Source organism: Taudactylus pleione, unplaced genomic scaffold (genome assembly GCF_031769625.1).
Source record: "Taudactylus pleione unplaced genomic scaffold, aTauple2 ptg000378l, whole genome shotgun sequence".
NCBI lineage: Eukaryota > Metazoa > Chordata > Amphibia > Anura > Myobatrachidae > Taudactylus > Taudactylus pleione.
In genome coordinates this window covers 8610297-8635000 of record NW_028284779.1, presented here as the reverse complement: position 1 = coordinate 8635000, position 24704 = coordinate 8610297, and the positions used below count along the sequence as shown (strand labels likewise).

General features: G+C 45.7%; 1 protein-coding gene across 6 annotated transcripts in view; it reads right to left on the bottom strand.

The window, feature by feature from the left end:
- LOC148507953 (uncharacterized) overlaps positions 1-3258 on the bottom strand; it is a 139874-nt gene extending 136616 nt beyond the window's left edge. For all 6 annotated transcript variants that reach the window (XM_088445377.1, XM_088445381.1, XM_088445378.1 and 3 more), the window contains exon 1: positions 3180-3258. The gene's annotated coding sequence lies outside the window, so the exon portion shown is untranslated. The remainder of the gene's footprint in view (positions 1-3179) is intronic.
- Between the last annotated feature and the right edge of the window lie 21446 nt (positions 3259-24704).

Here is a 24704-nt window from a genome sequence, read left to right as displayed (position 1 = left end):
TGTATAATACATTACTGGTAATAATACTCCATATAAAACACTGACAGTTACACTGTATATTATATTGCTCTATATAATACACTACTGGTAGTAATACTCCATAGAATACACTGACCATTACACTGTATAGTATACTACTCTATATAATACACTACTGGTAATAAATACTCAATATACATTATTGCACTGACAGTTACACTGTATATTATACTGCTTCATATGATTCACTACTGGTAATAATATTCAATAAAACAAACTGACACACATTTTATATATATATATATATTAGCAAATCAGATGGCACTCTCAAGACTTGTATCGCGTGAATAATGACCTCAATACCAGCCAGTATAGCCAACGTTTCAGGGTATACACCCTTTTATCAAGACTTACATAAATCATACAAATATTTACATTTTATTATATATATATATATATATATATACATGTTGATTTTGGAAGGGCACCCAAGCAGCTGCATGTCACTAGGAGTGCCGGACTCTTGGGCTATTTTATATATATATATATATATATATATATATTTTACTGGTAATAATACACCATATAATAACTGATATATTAGTGCTATGTGGGACCCATTTATCAATAAATATTTGTGGCTTATTCCACGAAAACACCCCCGAATGTATGACATGCTGCGATTCCTCCATTCCCACCGGCAGCCGTATCCCCCATAGGTTTCTATTGGGGATGCGATGCTGCCGTATTTACCAACTTCCAGAATGCGATGCCTTCCGGAGATTGGCCCCCGCAGCTATATGAAGATGGCTGTAGTCAACTGTAGCCTATGGGCTACACATTCCAAATTTCGCCGGTGGAGGGTACCCCCGGAACCATCCTCGGCAATGGCGGACGGGCATGTGCGGAAGCCCGGCAGTACTCAGAGCACATGGCAGGGACAGGCTCCCTGCTAGTGCCAGATGATACATGGCAACAGTAGAATCACATTTTGCAATGTGATCTTGGGCAATAACATTGCGCCAAGATCGCACTGGTAATGTGATTTTTGATAAATGCCCCCTATATAACACACTACTTGTAATAATACTCCATATAACACACTTACAGTTGTAATACTCTATATAATATATACTATTGTATATATTATATTACTAATAATAATAATAGTGCTACTCTGTATAATATACAGTACTCTATAAATAATACACTCTCAGTTATAAAAAGGGTGTATATAATACACTATTGGTAATAAAAGTTGACTCACGTATGATTTCCTGGCGGCATTGAATATGTATGTATATACTAAAGCAGTGAATATGAGCATGATGGTACAGTAGTAGTCATCACCTGCATCACATAACCTGATCCGGACAATGGGCCTGATTCAGAGCCGCTCATAAGCGGCCGCTCGTTCGTTCCGACCGATGTTTGTACAACTGCGCATGCGTACGGATTTTAATACGCATGCGTGAACCAGCCAGTGCGCCCGAAAATCGTGTGCTCGCTGAATAGCGAATGCCTGCTATTTTGAGTGACAGAATGAGGCGTATGTGGGTGGTAACAGGGGAAGGTGCTTGAAAACGGGGAGTGGAGATCAGAACACAGGCGTGCCTAAAGGTCAAAAAGGGCGTTTAGTTAGAACTGCTCGCATGATTGTGGTAGGAAAAACCAACCACAAGAATAGCGAGCAGTTCATACGCTGTCCGATGTACTCGATTAATCTAATATATAGCGGACATGACGTATGATGCGAGCGGCCTGGGGGCGTTTTTTTCAAAATTACGTTCGCATGTTTTGCTCGCTCGTTCAGACATAGAGGCGTGAACAGACCGCAAAGAGCGAACGGTTAATTTAAATAGCCAGCCCCTTTTTCTGGACGAGAGAGCACAAATAGCGTCCGGCTCTGAATCAGGCCCAATGTTCTCTAGTTACATGATATTGTATAATGTTATATAGTCCTCAATTTAAACACATTCTCTCCCTGCATGTGATGTCATACAGTATTTATTAGTGATTTATACTATTATACTAGGAGCAATAACATCTGTTACTACTGTACATTATGTTAATCACATGTGATGTCATACAGTATTTATTAGTGATTTATACTATTATACTAGGAGCAATAACATCTGTTACTACTGTACATTATGTTAATCACATGTGAAGTGATGCTGTATCACCCATTCACTTCTAAGCACAGTGCATGGGTACCATACTGGTAGCATTGGTGCACTACAAACCCCAGCAAGATATTGCTACTGACATTGGGTAAAATGTTATTTAATTGATTTTATATAGGTCTAGTTCTGGCGCTATTATTAACTCCTAGCTCTAATAGCATTGCACTGCTCCATCTACCCCCTGCCAGCTTCACAGTGATATATTCTGCAGACTTCCTATATAGAGATCTGCAGAACATTGCTCTGTTTCATCTACCGTTGACAGATAAATATCTGCAGATTATTACAATACGGACCTCTCTAGAGACGTGCAGAATATACAGTAGCTCTGTTCCACGTACCCCCTGACATATCCACGTTGACTGATATATTCTGCAGATTATTACATTACTGACCTCTCTAGAGCTCTGCAGAACATTTATCTGTCGCACTTACAGGTACATAGTAATATCTTCTGTAGATTACTAGTCACTGACATTTGAGATCTGCGGAACATCTATCTGTTCCATCTGCCCCATGACAAATACATCATAATATATTCTGAAGATTAGTCACTGAGATCTGCAGAACATTTCTCTATTCCATCTTCCCTTCCTTGCAGATACATATTGATATTATATTATTGAGCTCTGTAGAGATCTGCAGAACATTGCTCTATTCCATCTAACCCTGGACAAATACATTGGGACATATTCTGCAGATTATTAGTCACTGATCTGCAGAACATTGCTCTGACAGATATATAGGGCCGGATTCGGAGGTGCATGCAATTCGCACGCAGTGCCGATGTTCACGTAGTGGTGCAAGGGTCGCTGGTGACGTGTCAAGACACACCGGCAGTAGTACAGCGTGCAGAGAGGCAGAAAGTGAGCGTATCAGAGCTTGTACACTTGTACAGAAACTCTCCTCTGTGTATTTCAGCAATGTTGTCATTACCATCTCTGTTGAAAGGCTGTTCCATCCATGTACTACCACCCCCGGCCTGTGATCCCCATGTGAAATGCTGGCTCTTACCTTGTGACAGGGAGAGGGTCCCACTTCTGGCTGGTCTCCCAACACTCAGATGTCCATCCGACCACCTGGCTCTATATACCCATGGCCCTGGCCTGCGTGATGGCTGATGGATGGCTGATGGGGGACAGCAGCTGTGCTGGGGGCTGAGAGCAGCTGTTAGCTCCTGTTAGCGGCAGGTTAACCCTTCCATGTATAAGGGTGCTGGGTCTCTCCTCTGAAGAGACTCTCACTTATCCTGGGGAAATACGGATGATCCATAACTTCAATGGGGGAATAATTCTCTCCTCCACCAATCACAAACAGGGTGAGGGGAAATATAACACTTGTATGTGACCCAAATTTAGGAGGGTAGAACATGACCAAGCACCATGTGATCCTAGCCAAGATACTTGTGTCTTGGGCATTTTACACCCTCTGTTTCTTAAAAAGAAAAAAAAGACATACAAATAGACTAAAGTAATCTGTGCCCATCTGGACCCTAAGGCAGGAACCTAGGTTGTATAATGGATGATTCGGCTGTAGGCTGTACTTCTGAGGGTTCATAATGGCCATAATCTCTACAGACTTCAATGGATCATATAGAGATCTCAGATTTTATTTTATTTGATGTCACAAAATCATTGTGAAATATGTTAACATAAATGACTCTGTCTAGTATGGACCAAACATGTTTCGACTCTCATAGACTTCGTCCACTGTATATAACATCTTTTACAAGTCTAAAAGGTGCGTATCCACTACACGAGAGTGGAACAACTGTATGATTACAATATTGTAATCGTTCAATCGTCCATCATCCTGTGCAGTGGATAATGTGCCCACACTGAACGCTATGTCATTCAGTGCAGGCACCCTCCCTCATCCCCGAACATGCACAACCTGTCAATATTGACCGTTGGCGTGCATGTACAGGCAATGACAAATGCCGACAGCCAGCGGGAGCACGCATCGCTGGTCGTTGCCGGCATATTCACTGCACGATTAATGAACGATAAAGATGTAGTAATCGTTCAATTGCTCATTTTTCTTGTGTAGTGGATACGCACCTTAAATCTTAAGAATTTTCTCATACCTAGGGGCACAAGAGCCTATCTCACTACATACCACCGAGTACCTGCACATCACCTGTCTCATTACACCACCCCATGTACATGTATGTCACCTATCTCACTACATACCACCGAGTACCTGCACATCACCTGTCTCATTACACCACCCCATGTACATGTGTATCACCTATCTCACTACATAACACCGAGTACCTGCACATCACCTGTCTCATTACACCACCCCATGTACATGTATGTCACCTATCTCACTACATACCACCGAGTACCTGCACATCACCTGTCTCATTACACCACCCCATGTACATGTATGTCACCTATCTCACTACATACCACCGAGTACCTGCACATCACCTGTCTCATTACACCACCCCATGTACATGTGTATCACCTATCTCACTACATAACACCGAGTACCTGCACATCACCTGTCTCACTACACCACCCCATGTACATGTATGTCACCTATCTCACTACATACCACCGAGTACCTGCACATCACCTGTCTCATTACACCACCCCATGCACATATATATCACCTATCTCACTACATAACACTGAGTACCTGCACATCACCTGTCTCATTACACCACCCCATGTACATGTATATCACCTATCTCACTACATAGCACCGAGTACCTGCACATCACCTGTCTCATTACACCACCCCATGTCCATGTATATCACCTATCTCACTACATAACACTGAGTACTTGCACATCACCTGTCTCACTACACCACCCCATGTACATGTATGTCACCTATCTCACTACATACCACCGAGTACCTGCACATCACCTGTCTCATTACACCACCCCATGTACATGTGTATCACCTATCTCACTACATAACACCGAGTACCTGCACATCACCTGTCTCACTACACCACCCCATGTACATGTATGTCACCTATCTCACTACATACCACCGAGTACCTGCACATCACCTGTCTCATTACACCACCCCATGCACATATATATCACCTATCTCACTACATAACACTGAGTACCTGCACATCACCTGTCTCATTACACCACCCCATGTACATGTATATCACCTATCTCACTACATAGCACCGAGTACCTGCACATCACCTGTCTCATTACACCACCCCATGTACATGTATATCACCTATCTCACTACATAACACTGAGTACCTGCACATCACCTGTCTCATTACACCACCCCATGTACATGTATATCACCTATCTCACTACATAGCACCGAGTACCTGCACATCACCTGTCTCATTACACCACCCCATGTACATGTATATCACCTATCTCACTACATACCACCGAGTACCTGCACATCACCTGTCTCACTACACCACCCCATGTACATGTATGTCACCTATCTCACTACATACCACCGAGTACCTGCACATCACCTGTCTCATTACACCACCCCATGTACATGTGTATCACCTATCTCACTACATAACACCGAGTACCTGCACATCACCTGTCTCACTACACCACCCCATGTACATGTATGTCACCTATCTCACTACATACCACCGAGTACCTGCACATCACCTGTCTCATTACACCACCCCATGCACATATATATCACCTATCTCACTACATAACACTGAGTACCTGCACATCACCTGTCTCATTACACCACCCCATGTACATGTATATCACCTATCTCACTACATAGCACCGAGTACCTGCACATCACCTGTCTCATTACACCACCCCATGTACATGTATATCACCTATCTCACTACATAACACTGAGTACCTGCACATCACCTGTCTCACTACATCACCCCATGTACATGTATGTCACCTATCTCACTACATACCACCGAGTACCTGCACATCACCTGTCTCATTACACCACCCCATGCACATATATATCACCTATCTCACTACATAACACTGAGTACCTGCACATCACCTGTCTCATTACACCACCCCATGTACATGTATATCACCTATCTCGCTACATAGCACCGAGTACCTGCACATCACCTGTCTCATTACACCACCCCATGTACATGTATATCACCTATCTCACTACATAGCACCGAGTACCTGCACATCACCTGTCTCATTACACCACCCCATGTACATGTATATCACCTGTCTCATTACACCACCCTATGTACATGTATATCACCTACATCACTACATAAGACAGAGTACCTGCACATCACCTGTCTCATTACATGGCCCATTTATTATTAATTAGATATCTGCTGCTGCCCATCCATTTCCACTAGCACCGCAACCCCCATAGGTTTCTATGGGGGATGTGATGCTGATGGAAGATGGCATAAGCCGCTGTAGCCTATGCATTACATATCGCAATACTATGGGCTACACATCTCATTGCTAGTCGGGAGAGGGTCCCCCCCTGGCAATGGCCGCTGTGCATGTGTGGTCTGTCTGTGTAGAGTGCCAACTCCTCAGTGACAGGAACCGAGTGCTGCCCTGGAGCATTATGTGCAGCAATCGGCTTCTGACACAGTGAGGGAGCCGGCACTGTACACAGGCTGGTCCCCGGGGGCAGTCCACATTTCCGGGCCCCCGGGGTGACTAAAACGGGTGTTTGGGCCGAGATGCCACACCCCCTACCCTCGAGGCCACGCCCCCTTTTCCCCAGAAGCCGCACACTACTTTCCTCTCCGGGGCCCGCAATGAGTGTCGCCAGGGTGAGTAACGACACTGGCCCCTACATCACATTGTGTAACTTTGGGGTAGATTTATCAAACCTTGGAGAGATATAAAGTACCAACCAATCATCTAACTGCCATTTTTCAAACAGCCTGTAAACTGACAGGAGCTGTTTGGCTGGTACTTTATATCTCTTCACTTTATCACTCTCCAAGGTTTGATACCCCCATGTAACTTCATATCAGTTGTGTTATTATATTGATTCTTTATAATAAGACTTTATTATTCATCTATATTTAAAATATCTACTTTCTAGCACTGTACTGTAAATCTTTTTGCTGTTTCTATAAATCTACTGGTGGTACAGTTATCTGCTACAGCAGCTGGAGGTATATATTTATATTCAGCACTAAAGGGGTTAATCTTTGTTTTTTTTCCCCGAAACTTAAATGAAACAGTGACTGGTCTCAGGTGGCGCAGTTGGAATAATGGTGATGGGTATGTGGTAATGATAATCTGAGGAGGGGCATTTGGAGTAAACAGTAGCTGATTTCTGGTGTGGCACTAAGCTAAAATGGTGACTGACCTCAGGTGGTGGCCGTTGTCGCAAATGGTGACTGAGCTCAGTTGGGGCATTTGTGGTAAACATGGCTGATCTCAGGTGTGGTAGTTGGCATAAACAGTGACTCACCTCATGTGGGGCCGTTGGTGTAAATAGTGACTAGATAGGGTGGTTACCTTAAACAGTGTTTAGTCTCAGGTGGGGCATTTGGGGTATGCCATGACTGATCTTAGGTGGGGTAGATGGGGTAAGTGCTCCCCTGAGTTGGACATATAGGGTAAATGGTGGCTGACCTCAGATGGGGTGGTTGGAGTAAACAGTGACTGAGCATAGGTGTGGCATTTAGAGTAGACGGTGGCAGATTTCAGGTGTTCAGTTAGCTAAAATGGTGGCTGCTCTCAGGTAGGGCATTTGGCATAAATGGTGACTTATTTCAGGTGTAGCTGTTGGAGAGAGCAGTGACTGAGCTCAGGTGCTGCATTTGAAGTAAATGGTGGATGATTTCAGGTGGGTTGGTTGGAGTATGCAGTATCTGAGCTCAGGTGCGACAGCAAAAACAGTGACTGATCTCGGGTGGGGTAGTTGGTGTAAACAATTTCTAATCTTAGGTAGGGTAGTAGGAGTAAACAATGGCAGATATCAGGGTAGTAGGAGTGGGTGTGATATGTATTACCACCGGGCGTCAGCGGCTGTAAGTATTTACTAACCTAACCCCCCTAACCCTAACCCCCCCTCTAAGTGCCTAAACCTAACCCCCCCTTCCCCGCTGCCTAAACCTAAGTCCCCCGGGGTGGTGCCTAACCCTAACCTCCCCCCCGGGGGTGCCTAACCCTCCCTCCCCCTAGCCTAACCCTAACCTCCCCGGGGGGAGCCTAACCCTAAGTCCCCCCCGGGAGCCCTAAACCTAACCCTCCCCCCCTCCCCCCCCCCCCCCGCGGCTGTCTGCTGTGGCGCCCGGCATCCGCTCGATCGGGATGCTGGGAGCCGGACTCCAGACGTCGGGCAAATTACAGGCGTCTACATTTAGACGCCTGTCATTCGTCCCAAGTCGGGATAAAGCAGTCTGGAAGCCGGCGGTCGGCATTTAGACCGTCGGGTTCCATACTACATCCCGTAGGAGTAAACAATGACTGATCTCAGGTAGCGTAGTAGGAATAAACAATGGCTGATCTCAGTACATAACAGCGAGTACCTGCAAATCACCTTTCTCATTACACCACTCCATGTACATGTATATCATCTATCTCACTACATAACACCGAGTAGGAATGATGAGTGGCTGATCTCAGGTGGGGTAGTAGGAATAAACAATGGCTGGTCTCAGGTTGGGCATTTGGCGTAAACAATGGCTGATCTCAGGTAGGGTATTAGGAATAAATAGTGGATGATCCCAGGTGGGGCAGTTGGTGTAAACAATGGCTGATCTCAGGTAGGGTAGTAGAAATAAACAATGGCTGATCTCAGGTAGGGTAGTAGGAATAAACTGGATGATCCCAGGTGGGGTAGTTGGTGTAAACAATGGCTGATCTCAGGTAGGGTATTAGGAATAAATAGTGGATGATCCCAGGTGGGGCAGTTGGTGTAAACAATGACTAATCTCAGGTAGGATAGTAGGAATAAACAATGGCTGATCTCAGGTAGGATAGTAGAAATAAACAATGGCTGATCTCAGGTAGGGTATTAGGAATAAATAGTGGATGATCCCAGGTGGGGCAGTTGGTGTAAACAATTACTAATCTCAGGTAGGATAGTAGGAATAAACAATGGCTGATCTCAGGTAGGATAGTAGGAATAAACAATGGCTGATTTCAGGTAGGGTAGTAGGAATGAAGAGTGGCTGATCTAGGGTAGGGTAGTAGGAATAAACAATGGCTGGTCTCAGGTGGGGCATTTGGTGTAAACAATGGCTGATCTCAGGTAGGGTAGTAGAAATAAACTAATATAGTTTGTAAATATACAACCTATATAACTTTCAGGCGCTCACAATTGGTAATGATAGCTGACAGTATGGAAATAATGCAAAATAGTGTACGATAGCTGCTCCTAATAAGGAATATACCTGTGATTCCCACCTAGTAAAAAATATTGAAAAGTCTGAACATAGCGTCAATTAATACAATATGCAACACTGATAACAAGTGCTGGTATTGACTAGCATCGACTCATCAGACAAAGAGCGCTAATTTAGCAAAAAGTATATGACAATTTATTAACATCATATGTATGGATACACATATATCTACAACATAATTACATGGAAATAATATGATACATTAAATAAATATAGACACACACAAAAAAAAAAAAATTAAAACCAATCTGGTAAGAAAATATGGGTTGGCTTAAATATATAGCAATAACCAGAAGACATTCACCCCTGCAGTGGGTGTCTCCAGCATAAAAAAATTGTTAAGTTATTTAAATAGCCATATCTGCTCCACACAGCACTAGTCAAATTGTGGAAACAAGAAATCCGTCTTTCCTCTCATACAGGAGGGAGTTTTAGTATATCTCGGCTCAGATCTTTAACAAGTGTAGTTGTCTCCACTTAAAACATTTTATCCCCGTGATTTATATGAATCAGTTCATACAGCAGTGTACACTTTGATCTTTAGCATATTGTAATATAGGGCAATCTGCTTTAGTACAAATAGCAGAGTACGTCAATCAGCATGTTCAGCCCCAGTCAGTTCTCCCCCTCTCGTGCAAAGCACTGTTGCTTACCGCCGGCCGGCTGGTGTGAGGGATATTCTGCTCTGTCTATAGCAGATACTCCACGGTCATTAAATGCCAAGGTGTGGGTAGTTGTTCCTCAGGCTGTACATCCTTCACACTGCGATGTTCGGGTCGCTGCTGGTAGCTGGAGCAAAAGAGACCAAGTTTGTATATTGAAGGGGAAACCCTTACGCATTTCTCCGCTATAATAGATGGCGGTTTCGTCAGAGGGTATTTAAATAACTTAACACATTTTTTATGCTGGAGACACCCACTGCAGGGGTGAATTGCTATATATTCAAGCCAACCCATATTTCTTACCAGATTGGTTTTAATTTTTTTATGTGTCTATATTTATTTCATGTATTATATTATTTCCATGTAATTATGTTGTAGATATATGTGTATCCATACATATGATGTTAATAAATTGTCATATACTTTTTGCTAAATTAGCGCTCTTTGGGCCTGATTCAGAGCCGCTCGCAATTAGCACTCGCTCGTTCAGAAAAAGGGGGTGGCTATTCAAATGAACCGTACGCACTTTGCGGTCTGTTGCCGCCTCCATGTCTGAACGAGCGAGCAAAACATACGCTCGTTTATTAGATAAAAACGCCCCCTGGCCGCTCGCATCATACGTCATGTCCGCTATTTATTAGATTAATCGAGTACATCGAACTGCGTATGAACTGCTCGCTATTCTTGTGGTTGGTTTTTCCTACCACAATATTGCGAGCAGTTCTGTCTATAAAACAACCAAGTGACGTGGTCAATGACGCTGCTGTATTAATTATGCATACCCATAAAACGCCCGCTTTGACCTTTAAACACGCCTGCGTTCTGATCTCCACTCCCTGTTTTTAAGCACCTTCCCCTGTTACCACCCACATACGCCTCATTCTGTCACTCAAAATAGCAGGCACTTGCTATATAGCGAACAAACGATTTTCGGCCGCACTGACTGGTTCGCGCATGCGTACTAAAATCCGTACGCATGCGCAGATGGGCGAACATCGCTCGGAACGAGCGTACTGCCGCTTACGAGCGGCTCTGAATCAGGCCCTTTGATGAGTCAATACTAGTCGATACCAGCACTTGTTATCAGTGTTACATATTGTATTAATTGACGCTATGTTCAGACTTTTTAATAGTAGAAATAAACAATGGCTGATCTCAGGTAGGGTATTAGGAATAAATAGTGGATGATCCCAGGTGGGGCAGTTGGTGTAAACAATGGCTGATCTCAGGTAGGGTAGTAGGAATAAGCAATGGCTGATCTCAGGGTAGTAGGAATAAACAGTGGCTGATATCTGATAGGGTAGTAGGAATAAACAATGGCTGATCTCAGTTAGGGTAGTAGGAATAAACAGTGGCTGAGCTCAGGTGGGGCAGTAGGAATGAACAGTGGCTGATCTCAGATGGGGTAGTTGGTGTAAATGGTGACTAATCTAAGGTGGAGCTCCATTTTTTTTTTACAGTGTCACGTAAGGGACATTTAATGGAATGGCCCTTAAATAGTGGCTGATTTGAGGTTGGCAGATAGCTTAAACTGGCCCTGATCTCAGGTGGGCAGTTGGCATAAACGGTGACCGATCTCAGGTGGTGCAGCTGGAGTAAACAGTGGCTGATCTCAGATGGGGTAGTTGGTGTAAATGGTGACTAATCTAAGGTGGAGCTCCATTTTTTTTTTACAGTGTCACGTATGGGACATTTCATGGAATGGCCCTTAAATAGTGGCTGATTTGAGGTTGGCAGATAGCTTAAACTGGCCCTGATCTCAGGTGGGCAGTTGGCATAAACGGTGACTGATCTCAGGTAGGGTAGTTGGAGTAAGCAGTAAATGATCTCTATTGGACTATTTGGCATTGAAGGTGGCTGATCTCAGGTGGGTCAGATAGATAAAAATGTGGCTGATCTCATGTGGGGCAGTTAGCTAAGATGGTTGCTGATCTCAGGTTAGGCAGATAGCTAAAATGGTGACTGATCTCAAGTGGGGCAGTTGACATAAACAGTGACTGCTCAAATGGGGCAGTTGGAGTAAATGGAGGCTGATCTCACATGGGGTAGTTGGAGTAAATGGTGGCTGATCTGGAACAGTAGGAGTAAACAGTGGCTGATCTCACATGGGGTAGATGGAGTAAATGGTTATTGATCTCAGGTGTGGCAGTTGGAGTAAGCATTGGCTGAGCTTAGGTGAGGCATTTGGAGTAATTAATGGCTTATCTCAAGTGTGGCAGTTGGAGGATACAGTGAATGATCAATGGTGGGGCAATTTAAGTTATCTGCTATAGATAGGATGAGCGCTCTCATGTAGAAGAGAGTAAAGCCAGGTACACACGGAACGATATGCTACATGAGCGATATTGTTCAGTATTGTTGTCTCACCTGCTGGGCTCAATGTCGTTCCCGATATTGAACATACACACTGAACAATATCATTCCGTGTGTATGCAGCTTAAGTGTGGTTGATGTTAGGCGAGGGTGCCGGCATCGGTAAGTGCATACACACTTGCTGATGCTGGCAGGAGCATTGTTGCAGACCAAGTACACCCCTTCATTGTCAACAGTATTCCCTGACTGCAATGGGCCTCTAGACTTAATGGGTTCAGTTATTTAGGACATGGTCAGAGCTGCTATGGAATTCCGGTATCTTGAGGCGGCTATAGACGTGTAGTGTATTCAGTTTATACCCTGAAACCAGTGTAGGGGTGCCGGATGTCAGCAGGCTCTAGAGCCCTATTATAAGAATAGCACATTACAGGGAAGGACACCGCAACACATAGAATATATGTGAATAAAGAAAACTTTAGTTCCATCTCACCATATCTTAGGATTACAAGAAGCTGGGTACATTACAGCTACGAGGGCTGGGACATTCTCCTGGGGTGAGCTCACCGCCTGTGTGTGACCCCAACTCTCTGGGAGGGATTTTTTATTTGTTTTTTTCAATTTCTAACTAGGGTTGGCTCACATGATATCATCTTAGACATCGTTAACCCTTCACGATCCACATTCTGTATGGCCTGATCTAAGGGATCATGAGCAGGGTTATATACTCAGGGACAGCTATGTAGGATAAAGGTTACATCACTCTTAGAAGCACTATCCTTCATACTTCGTGCAGATTAGTAGTGTGAGTAAAATAGTGTCATCTTTTCACTGGCCACTATATTTTATCTTATTAACGGCCGGAGATGTGCTCTGAGGTCACATCCAAACTGACTACATCCAGATGTGCTGTGCCATGTTACCGACATTATTGCTCACAATAGCATTATCACCAACACACTTTGTAGCTAATGCTGGCCACCCCCGGGGCGACACTGCTGAGTGCAGAGGAATTGGGTACAATGGGGATTTTATCCCTTCTGATAACATCACTGCCCTGACCGCTTACTGCTGCTCCCTTCTGGTAACATTACTGCCCTGACCGCTTACTGCTACTCCCTGCTGATAACAACTCTGCCCTGACCGCTTACTGCTACTCCCTGCTGATAACAACACTGCCCTGACCGCTTACTGCTACTCCCTGCTGATAACATCACTGCCCTGACCGCTTACTGCTGTTCCCTGCTGATAACATCACTACCCTGACCGCTTACTGCTACTCCCTGCTGATAACAACACTGCCCTGACCGCTTACTGCTGCTCCCTGCTGATAACATCACTACCCCTGACCGCTTACTGCTGACTCCCTGCTGATAACAACACTACCCTGACCGCTTACTGCTACTCCCTGCTGATAACAACACTGCCTTGACCGCTTACTGCTGCTCCCTGCTGATAACATCACTACCCTGAACGCTTACTGCTACTCCCTGCTGATAACATCACTACCCTGACCGCTTACTGCTACTCCCTGCTGATAACATCACTACCCTGACCGCTTACTGCTACTCCCTGCTGATAACATCACTGCCCTGACGGCTTACTGCTACTCCCTGCTGATAACATTACTGCCCTGACCGCTTACTGCTACTCCCTGCTGATAACATTACTGTCCTGACCGCTTACTGCTATTCCCTGCTGATAACATCACTGCCCTGACCGCTTACTGCTGCTCCCTGCTGATAACATTACTGCCCTGACCGCTTACTGCTACTCCCTGCTGATAACATCACTGCCCTGACCGCTTACTGCTACTCCCTGCTGATAACATTACTGCCCTGACCGCTTACTGCTACTCCCTGCTGATAACATTACTGTCCTGACCGCTTACTGCTACTCTCTGCTAATAACATCACTGCCCTGACTGGTTACAGCTACTCCCTGCTGATAACATCACTGCCCTGCTCGCTTACTGCTACTCCCTGCTGATAACATTACTGCCCTGACCGCTTATTGCTACTCCCTGCTGATAACATCACTGCCCTGACCTCTTACTGCTACTCCCGTTTGATAACATTACTGCCCTGACCTCTTACTGCTACTCCCTGCTGATAACATCACTGCCCTGACCACTTACAGCTACTCCCTGCTGATAACATCACTGCCCTGCTCGCTTACTGTTACTCCCTGCTGATAACATTACTGCCCTGACCGCTTACTGCTGCTCCCTGCTGATAACATCACTGCCCTGACCTCTTACTGCTACTCCCTGCTCTCTTACTGCTACTCCCTGCCGATAACATCACTGCCCTGACCTCTTACTGCTACTCCCTGCTGATAACATCACTGCCCTGACCGCTTACTGCTACTCCTTGCTGATAACACCACTGCCCTGACCGCTTACTGCTACTCCCTGCTGATAACACCACTGCCCTGACCTCTTACCGCTACTCCCTGCTTATAACATTACTGCCCTGACCGCGTACTGCTACTCCCTGCTGATAACATCACTGCCCTGACCACTTACTGCTACTCCCTGCTGATAACATCACTGCCCTGACCTCTTGCTGCTACTCCCTGCTGATAACATCACTGCCCTGACCGCTTACTGTTACTCCCTGCTGATAACATCACTGCCCTGACCGCTTACTGCTACTCCCAGCTGATAACATCACTGCCCTGACCTCTTACTGCTGCTCCCTGCTGATAACATCACTGCCCTGACCGCTTACTGCTACTCCCTGCTGATAACATTACTGCCCTGACCGCTTATTGCTACTCCCTGCTGATAACATCACTGCCCTGACCTCTTACTGCTACTCCCGTTGATAACATTACTGCCCTGACCTCTTACTGCTACTCCCTGCTGATAACATCACTGCCCTGACCACTTACAGCTACTCCCTGCTGATAACATCACTGCCCTGCTCGCTTACTGCTACTCCCTGCTGATAACATTACTGCCCTGACCGCTTACTGCTGCTCCCTGCTGATAACATCACTGCCCTGACCTCTTACTGCTACTCCTGCTCTCTTACTGCTACTCCCTGCCGATAACATCACTGCCCTGACCTCTTACTGCTACTCCCTGCTGATAACATCACTGCCCTGACCGCTTACTGCTACTCCTTGCTGATAACACCACTGCCCTGACCGCTTACTGCTACTCCTGCTGATAACAACACTGCCCTGACCTCTTACCGCTACTCCCTGCTTATAACATTACTGCCCTGACCGCGTACTGCTACTCCCCTGCTGATAACATCACTGCCCTGACCACTTACTGCTACTCCCTGCTGATAACATCACTGCCCTGACCTCTTGCTGCTACTCCCTGCTGATAACATCACTGCCCTGACCGCTTACTGTTACTCCCTGCTGATAACATCACTGCCCTGACCGCTTACTGCTACTCCCAGCTGATAACATCACTGCCCTGACCGCTTACTGCTACTCCCTGCTGATAACATCACTGCCCTGACCGCTTACTGCTACTCCCTGCTGATAACATTACTGCCCTGACCGCTTACTGCTGCTCCCTGCTGATAACCTCACTGCCCTGACCGCTTACTGCTGCTCCCTGCTGATAACCTCACTGCCCTGACCGCTTACTGCTGCTCCCTGCTGAGAACCTCACTGCCCTGACCGCTTACTGCTGCTCCCTGCTGATAACCTCACTGCCCAGACCTCTTACTGCTACTCCCTGCTGATAACATCACTGCCCTGACCGCTTACAGATGCTCCCAACCCTACTAATATCAACATCACTTTCCTGTCCTCTAACAGAAGTTCCCTACTTATAGCAACATCACTGCCCTGACCTCTTAGAGCTACTCCCTACTGATATCACTTCCCAGAGCTCATACAGATGCTCCCTACTAATAGCGACATCACTGCCCTGTCATCACAGAGCTACTCTCTACTGATAACTTTACTGCTCTGTGCTCTTACATTTGCTCCCTACTAATAACATCACTGCCCTGTCCTCTCATTCTGTCATTTAACTGCTCCCTACTGATTATAGCACTTCCCTGTCTTCTCACAGTTGCTCCCTACTAATAGCAACACTGCCCTTTTCTCTCACAGCCCTCCCTAATGATAATGTCACTGCCCTTTCCACTTATAGCCATTCCCCTACTGATAGCATCACTGTCCTGTTCTCTCACAGACACTCTCTACTGATAAAGTCACAGCCTTGTCCTCTTACAGTCGCTCCCTACTGATAACATCTCTGGCCTGCCCTCTCACAGCCACTCCCTACTGATAACATCACTGCAGCCGTCTCAATCTTTTATCCCCAGCACCTATCAGTTTTAATTTGGTACAAGGACTCCATCAGGTTGCAAACTTCAGAGACATTGGGGTTTATAGTACTTATGTATTGAGGGTGCAACCAATCAGTCTATTTATTAGTAGTGCAGCCCTTTTATTATGATCAGAAGCGGTACGTGCTTACAAGGTCAGCGCGGTTGGTGTAATGGTTAGCTGTCTCACAGCACTGAGGCCTTTGGTTCGACTTCCACCATGGCCTCATTTACCAATGAGTTTTATCATTCACGAGTGGTAAAACGCGCTGTGTATGATAAATGGTGCTCCAGCCAATCAGCTCCCAACTGTCATCTGTTTGAAAAATGACAGTTGGGAGCTGATTGGCTGGAGCACCATTTATCATACACAACAAGTTTTATCACTCGTTGTGAATGATAAAACTTGTTGGTAAATAAGGCCCTAACTGTGGTGTTTGTACGTTCTCCCCATGCTTGCGTGGGTTTCCTCCCGCAATCCAAAAATATACTGGTAGGTTAATTGGCTCCCAGGTTGTTTTGTAATGTGGATGGAGGCCCAGCACCTTATTTCCCTCCTCTCACCTGGCGTGTCACTGCTGCTGGGATCTTTATCATAAGAGACATATTGGGTCACTGAGGAGAATTTATACCCATAACAAATGACGTTGGGTATTATCAGACATTGGCAAATCTATAATCAAAGGGGTTTTCCACCTTCCAATAACTGTCACTTAGAGGCTTGTGAGTGGCCTCCAGCTCTGTCATATCCAGGGGCAACTGGTATATGAAATGCTCCCTAATGATATAGATACATGGCTGAAAAACACAGAGGTAAAGCCATGTGTTTGGCAAAAGTTGCAGGAGGGCGCATACACACCAATAAGCCAGAGTCATCTTAAGACTGGCGATCCCTTTATTTCCTCTTGCATTTAGAGATTAGATTATGAGGATGTGATACAGCTGAGGGACAGAACTATTTAAGGCACCCAGAGTATGGCAGGAGCTCGGTGCGTCCCTGTGCTGGGTGCGGTAATGAGTGGTCCTGTACGTGCAGGGGGGGCACTGCTCACAATGAGGGCTCTGTACACATGCTATGTGTGTGAGTGGGGACAGCTGACACTGGACACCTGCTGCCATCTAACTCACTAACAATGGACATGTTGGGTCCTTCTCTGGGTGTGACACAAACTCCCTCAGAAACTATTCCTGGCAGGCCGAGTGTGGTAAGGTGGGCACATGCAGCTGCCATAGGCATCTTTAGCCCATGCAGGGTGCCCACCAGTCTAATTGACGTGTATTTTGCATAAAACACATTTATTTTCATCTTATTGGTCATTATGTTTTGTAGCCATAGCCAAGTTCGCTGATTCTGAAAACACTTTAAGGTGCCTACAAACTTGGCGATATTTTACCCGATCTGGACGATTCTGATGCATCGGAACGACAGATCGTGTAATATATGCTCAAATCGTGAGTCCCCACTCACGACCATGTTGTGATGCGCGTCCCCGCTGTTCGCACATCGCATCATCAGATCTGCCGTGGTGTAGGGCAGATCTGACAATCTGGAACACAATGCACTGTAAAAAAAAGAAAGAAAGGATGCACGATGTATCATTTGTACATACACCAAATCGTGAGCAGGACTGCTGGGGAGCTTCAAGAGGAATCATACACATCGTCGGATCAGCAGCACATCGCCAAGTGTGTAGGCACCTTTACACTGTCTTGTGAATCTGATCCCAGAAATCTGTGCGCATTTATCAGGCTAATGGAGGGACTTCTTTCCCCTTTAACGATACATTTACCATCCTCTGGTTGGATACAGATATCGCCAGTACGCTGCCAGTCTCATGTATTGCAACAAAAGATTGATAGGAAAGATTCCTGGACTGCACACCCTGAATATATATAATGGGAGGTGCTACCCGTTGAGACTTCTTGCAGACACAGAAACAGACAAATCACAGATGCACAACTCCAAATTACTGATTGCAAAATGTTATTGCATAATGTATATATAATCAATAGAGGTTATTAGCATAATCATGGCCAAGGTTATGGGCCTACCCACCATATCCAGGTAACCTCTACAGGGTAGGTCCCTAACATACTAGGGTTCAAACCCTGCAGCTTCCGGATGGGGGGTGCTGCTGATCGGCCAGCACGGCAGTCACTGGGGGAGGGTGCAAGGGTGCAGAAGGGCTGGGAGGTCCCTCTGACATTGGGAACTGCTGGAAGATTATCTTCCTGCAGCCGCTCAGTGTGCGTTTCTGACTGGTTGCATTTGTTGCGACCATGTCAGGAAACGCACAGCGTGGTCGCAAATGATGCAACCACGCCTTAGATATCGCTCACGAACACGATCAGATGTTCCCGGATTTACAACCCAAAGCTTTGTAAATAAGGTATCTTCATGTACTGTGCAGTGTTTCTTGTGCTGTCTGCAAAAAGCAGATAAGTAGCTGCATCTGCACACACTGTTGGGCTTGTACTTTCTGGTTCGTGAAATGAGACCAAGGTTTCAAACAATCATCTACTATTATAATCTACAAGATAATTTATCACAAATTAATGTTTATAAATTTAGGATGTGGTTGTTGTTTCCTATTAGTTAATTTGTGAATGATATATAATTTGACGATCGTATCAAAGTAATAGACGTGATACAGATTCAAAGACATAACCTCGGTTTCAGTAGTTATATGTAAACAGTTCAGGTGACTTGTGCCACAATTAGTCCTATGTGACGTGATTCTCAGGGAATCGATATGTAATGCTGACCGCCTGGATGCCTTCTGTCAAAATACCGACAGCGGCATCCCGATGGCTGGTAACCCGAACCCTCGCCGTTAGTGCCTAATCCTAACCCCCCCAGTGGTGTCTAACCCTAACCTCCGCCCTAAAAAACCCTAACCTCGCTACGCTGTCTAAAACCCCCCGGCTAACAGCTAAGACGCCCCGGACTTATCTTGTTCAGGCTGGCGTCCTGCTGGATTCCGGCGTCGGGATTAAGATAGGCATCGGTATTTCGATGCCCATCTTACGTCCCGTGTCGGCAGGGCCGGTTCTAGACATTGTGGAGCTCAGGGCGAAAGTTCCCAGTTGCGCCCCCCCCGAGTAATAACACACTATGCCACACGCAGTTATGCCCTTTATAACACATTATACCACACGCAGTAATGCCCTTTATAACACATTATGCCACATGCAGTAATGCCCTGTATAATACATTGTGCCACACACAGTAATTACCTTTATAATACATTATCCCCAATTCAAATTACACCACACAGTAGTCCCTTATGTTATGACACACAGTGGTGCCCCTTTTACATAATGCCAAAATGAGTGTCCCTTATACACAAGGCCCACAGTAGTGGTGCCCCTAATACATTGCCCACCGTAGTAGTGCCCCTTACACAATGGCCCCAGTAGTGGTGCCCCCCATGCAGTGCCCGCATTAGTAGTACCCCCAGTGGTAATGCCCCCTATAGTAGTTCCCCCAGTAGTAAAGCTCCACAGTAGTAATCTCCCAATTAGTAATACCCATTATAGTAGTGCCCCCATTAGTAATGCTCCCCAGTAGTAATTCCCCCATTAGTAGTGCCCACAGTAGTAATGTCCCTTATAGTAGTTCCCCCAGTAGTAATGCTCCCCAGTAGTAATGTCCCTTATAGTAGTTCCCCCCAGTAGTAGTTCCCCCAGTAGTAATGCCCCCATTAGTAGTAATGTCTCTTATAGTAGTTCCCCCAGTAGTAATGTCCATTAATAATGCTCCCCAGTAGTAATCCCCCCATTAGTAATGCCCCCTATAGTAGTGCCCCCATTAGTAATGCTCCCCAGTAGTAATCCCCCCCTATAGTAGCACCCCCATTAGTAGAGCCCCCATTAGTAATGCTCCCCAGTAGTAATCCCCCCTATTGTAGTACCCCCATTAGTAATGCTTCCCAGTAGTACTGCCCCCATAAATAATGCCCCCTGTAGTTGTGCCCACTAGTAGTAATGCCCCCTATAGTCGTCCCTCAGTAGTAATGCCCCTATAAACGTGCCCCCAGTGCTGGTGCTTCCGACTGAAAAAAAAAAAAACTACAATACTTACCTTTAGCCCTGCTTCCGCTGCCGTCTGGTCCGACCGCGGATCCTCGGATCTATGGGAGATACGTCATGACATCATGACGTCCCTCCCATAGTACTCTCTCTGCCGGAAGCCGGAGCTCAGTAGTGAGCTCCGGCTTTCGGCTGCAGGGAGGGAGCCAGGTGCCTGCTGATAACAAATATCAGCGGGCGCCCGGCAATGCAGCCTCCCGGCGGTGGCTGGCGGGGAAGGGGGCCTGGCGTACTTTTATTTACATTTTTTCTTCTAGGTTTTTTTTCAAGGGGGGGGGACTCAGTGGCGCCCTCTAGGTGTCGGCGCTCCGGGCGACGGCCCTGTTAGCCTGCACCTAGAACCGTCACTGCGTGTCGGGAATCAGACCGGCGACATGCCGTTTGCCGGTCTGATAACTGCATCCCGATTCTCAGACTATACAGTACACAACTTCTCAGGAAGTGACACATGTCTTATTTAGGAGTCATTATTTCCTTTGATAGTTGCAGGTGTAAAAATTAGTTTTAGGCCTTTATATCCCGATTATCACTGTGCCTGATATGATCTCGCTCCTGTGAATATGGACTCGTCCACACGAAACGCGTTCAAGAAATGACATGTGATGCCAGGAGACAGCAAGTGAAAAGGTGTATAATAAATAACAGTAAATGGTGTACAGTATGTTCTGCCTATACAGACCGCAATGAATGTGAGACAGATATTTATCTATACAGAAATATATAGGTGTAGATTGGACAGTGATCGTGAGCACACAGCTAATAAAATAGCTGCTATTAGCCCAGATTTATCAACGAGTGATATTCTTGTTATCACTGGTTGCTAATCTTAAATGGTGCTCCAACCAATCAGCTCCTAACTGTCATTTTTAAAGACAAGACAGGAGCTGATTGGTTGGAGCAATGTTTAAGATTTGTAACAAGTGATAACAAGAATATTACTCGTTGATAAATCTGAGCCATTGTGTCATACATAAAGCTCTCCCGGCCTATGGCTGTACATTTTGCTCGGTCTCTGTGGTGGTGAGAAGCCATAATCGTGTGAGTGATGCCCATTCCCTGACCCAGCCTCCAAGATGCAGCATCTGGAAGCACATAGGGTATAGCATTTCCCTTCTAACTTCAGCATCCCCCGACTGCCCAATTGGTGCCACCCAGCATCGGGGAATTTCTGGGGAGAATATTGGTATAAAGGTTTATTTGGTCAGGACCCTCCGCCTAAATGATTATACCAAACGTCATTTGTAATGGGTATAAATTCTCCTCAGTGACCCAATATGTCTCTTGTGATAAAGATCCCTCTAACACTATCCATGTCTCCAGTGTTTCTCCTCCTCAGAGACTATGGGGCCCATTTCTCAAAGTGTATTTGAGGTAAAATCCCCCGGGTGTTTTCGGGGGTTTACCTCACATACTAAGTACCCCCCGTATGTATGAAGGAGGGACCCCGTGTCCCGGATGATACATCCCGCCGAAGAGATCGTTTTTTGCAAAACGATCAGGGGCGTTACTGACATGCCCTGATCACTTTGCAAAAGCGATCCTTGATAAATGGGCCCCTATGACACGGTTTGCTTGCCCACAGGTTGGGTACAGGATCATCATATGCCCAACTGACTAACAATGCTATTTACTTACAGCGTAGTTAGTTGATGGGTGTTGTACTTATGCGGTTACTCAGTTATTTTCGGCAGGGTTTTTGTTTATCCCCTTGTACAGAACAGCAAATTCTTATAAATAAAAACAAATAATTACGCTCGCTCACATGTAATAATTATAATAAATTTCTCTTGCGACATCATTGTGGGCTAATTGTTACATTTTGATTGGCACTTTGGGCCTGTTTCAGAGGTCTTTTGCCGCAGTCGTGCCTGCATTTTTATGCTAATGCCACGTCCACTTGCAGCGACTCTATTTCCATCATGGTGTATCTGTAGGCGCACCATCGATGTGCAGTTTCTCCGTCTGTGTATGGCCTCCTGCGTGAGTGGTGGTGCATCTTTTAAAGCAGCTGCGGCGTTTGGGGGGGGGGTGGGGTGGTGACCAGGGACGTTCGACAAGACGGGGTACCGAACCCAGTGATTGCAGACTTCCTGGACCCAGCAGACCTGTTCCAACGGCCATTCTGGAGTAAGCTTCAGCTGCGACCATCAATGACCGCACCACTCAGATCACAGGTGTATGCAGTAGGCGTCTATTTCCTACAGACACCTCCTGTGCCATTTGCATTTCAGTTTTATGGTATTGCTCAGCCCCTTCCCTGCAGCTGTGCAACACCATCCACATCAGAATCTGTGGGCAGCCAATTGGAAAGCATCGCTGTGTGACTCGGACGCAGTACAATAAATATCAGTCATTTGCGCACATGTCAGCGTGCGTCCGCCTCTGAATTAATTTTTTTTTACAATAATAGCACATTTTTAATGATCTGTTGGGCATTAATTTTTTGTTAATAGCTAGTAATTAATGACATGTCTATTGCTTGCTTTCCATATCCTCTGACTAATAAATAACTTTTCCTGGCAATCGTTTCACAATATGAACTCGTCTGCAGGGAAAATATTATTTCCTTATAGGTGACACTGGATCATTTCCTTGTAAACTCTGCGTCATATTCAATCTGCCTGGAATTCTCAATCAATAATCATCGTTCACCTCGCTACGTAATATCAGCATTATCTCCTCGTAGCATTTTATACACCATCGCCTACTGCTGCATTGATGTGATAACAAGAGCTGATACTCTCCCATGTATGGAATGGAATTCTGATACAGTTGCTGGACAATGTGAGTCTCCTGGAACTGTATACAGTATGTGGAATATTCTATTTTTGGACTATAAACAGACATCTCTCACAACAGGTTTGGAAGCCCCAGCAGCTGACGGTCACAATACCTCCATTGTATTTCTCTGCTTACAGCTGTGTCTCTCTAGATCCATCTCATCACCATAGAGAGTGTCAGCTGTCTCTTCCTATATAATGCTTAACCATCTGTGGGCCCCTGAGAGCCTAGAATTGACCCTTCGCCGGCCGCAGAATAATGCAGGGAGACAGGCGACTAACTCTGTTCCAGCAACTGCGACCCAATCTGATCTGTGACTCTGCTGTCACACTGCAGAGATAAAATGATTAAATGATGTATTACATGAAATAGTCAGTGATGTCCCCTTCCACTGATAGGGGTAAGCTGTAGATTATCATCCTTTTACGCCAGTGTGGTGTGGTGCAGATTGTGTACATCCTCGGGTTACTCAGGATGTCCGGAAAAATCACGCTGCGGGGGTAAGTGAAGCTGCGTCCATTGCCTTTGGCACATCCAGAAAACATGGCCCACGTTGTCTGGAGCGCTCCATGTCGCTGCACCTAAGTCCCAGCAGCATGTCAGACACGCTGCGATGTTTGGGGCACTGCGAGCGGCATTGCATTCATAGATCTGCACAAGCGCAGATCTAAAAACATTGGAGAGGTGTGTAAACTTTACATACGGAATAGCACACCGACCCATTACACACCATAGCAACCTGGCCAATCTACGGCATAGCACCCACCATACCAACTTGGCCAATCTACGTTATAGCACACCGAGTCATTACACACCATACCAACCTGGCCAATCTACGGCATAGCACACCAAGCCATTACACAACATACCAACCTGGCCAATCTACGGCATAGCACACCATACCAACTTGGCCAATCTATGGCATAGCACACAGAACCATTACACACCATACCAACCTGGCCAATCTATGGCATAGCACACCGAGCCATTACACACCATACCAATTGGCCAATCTACAGCATAGAACACCGAGCCATTACACACCATAC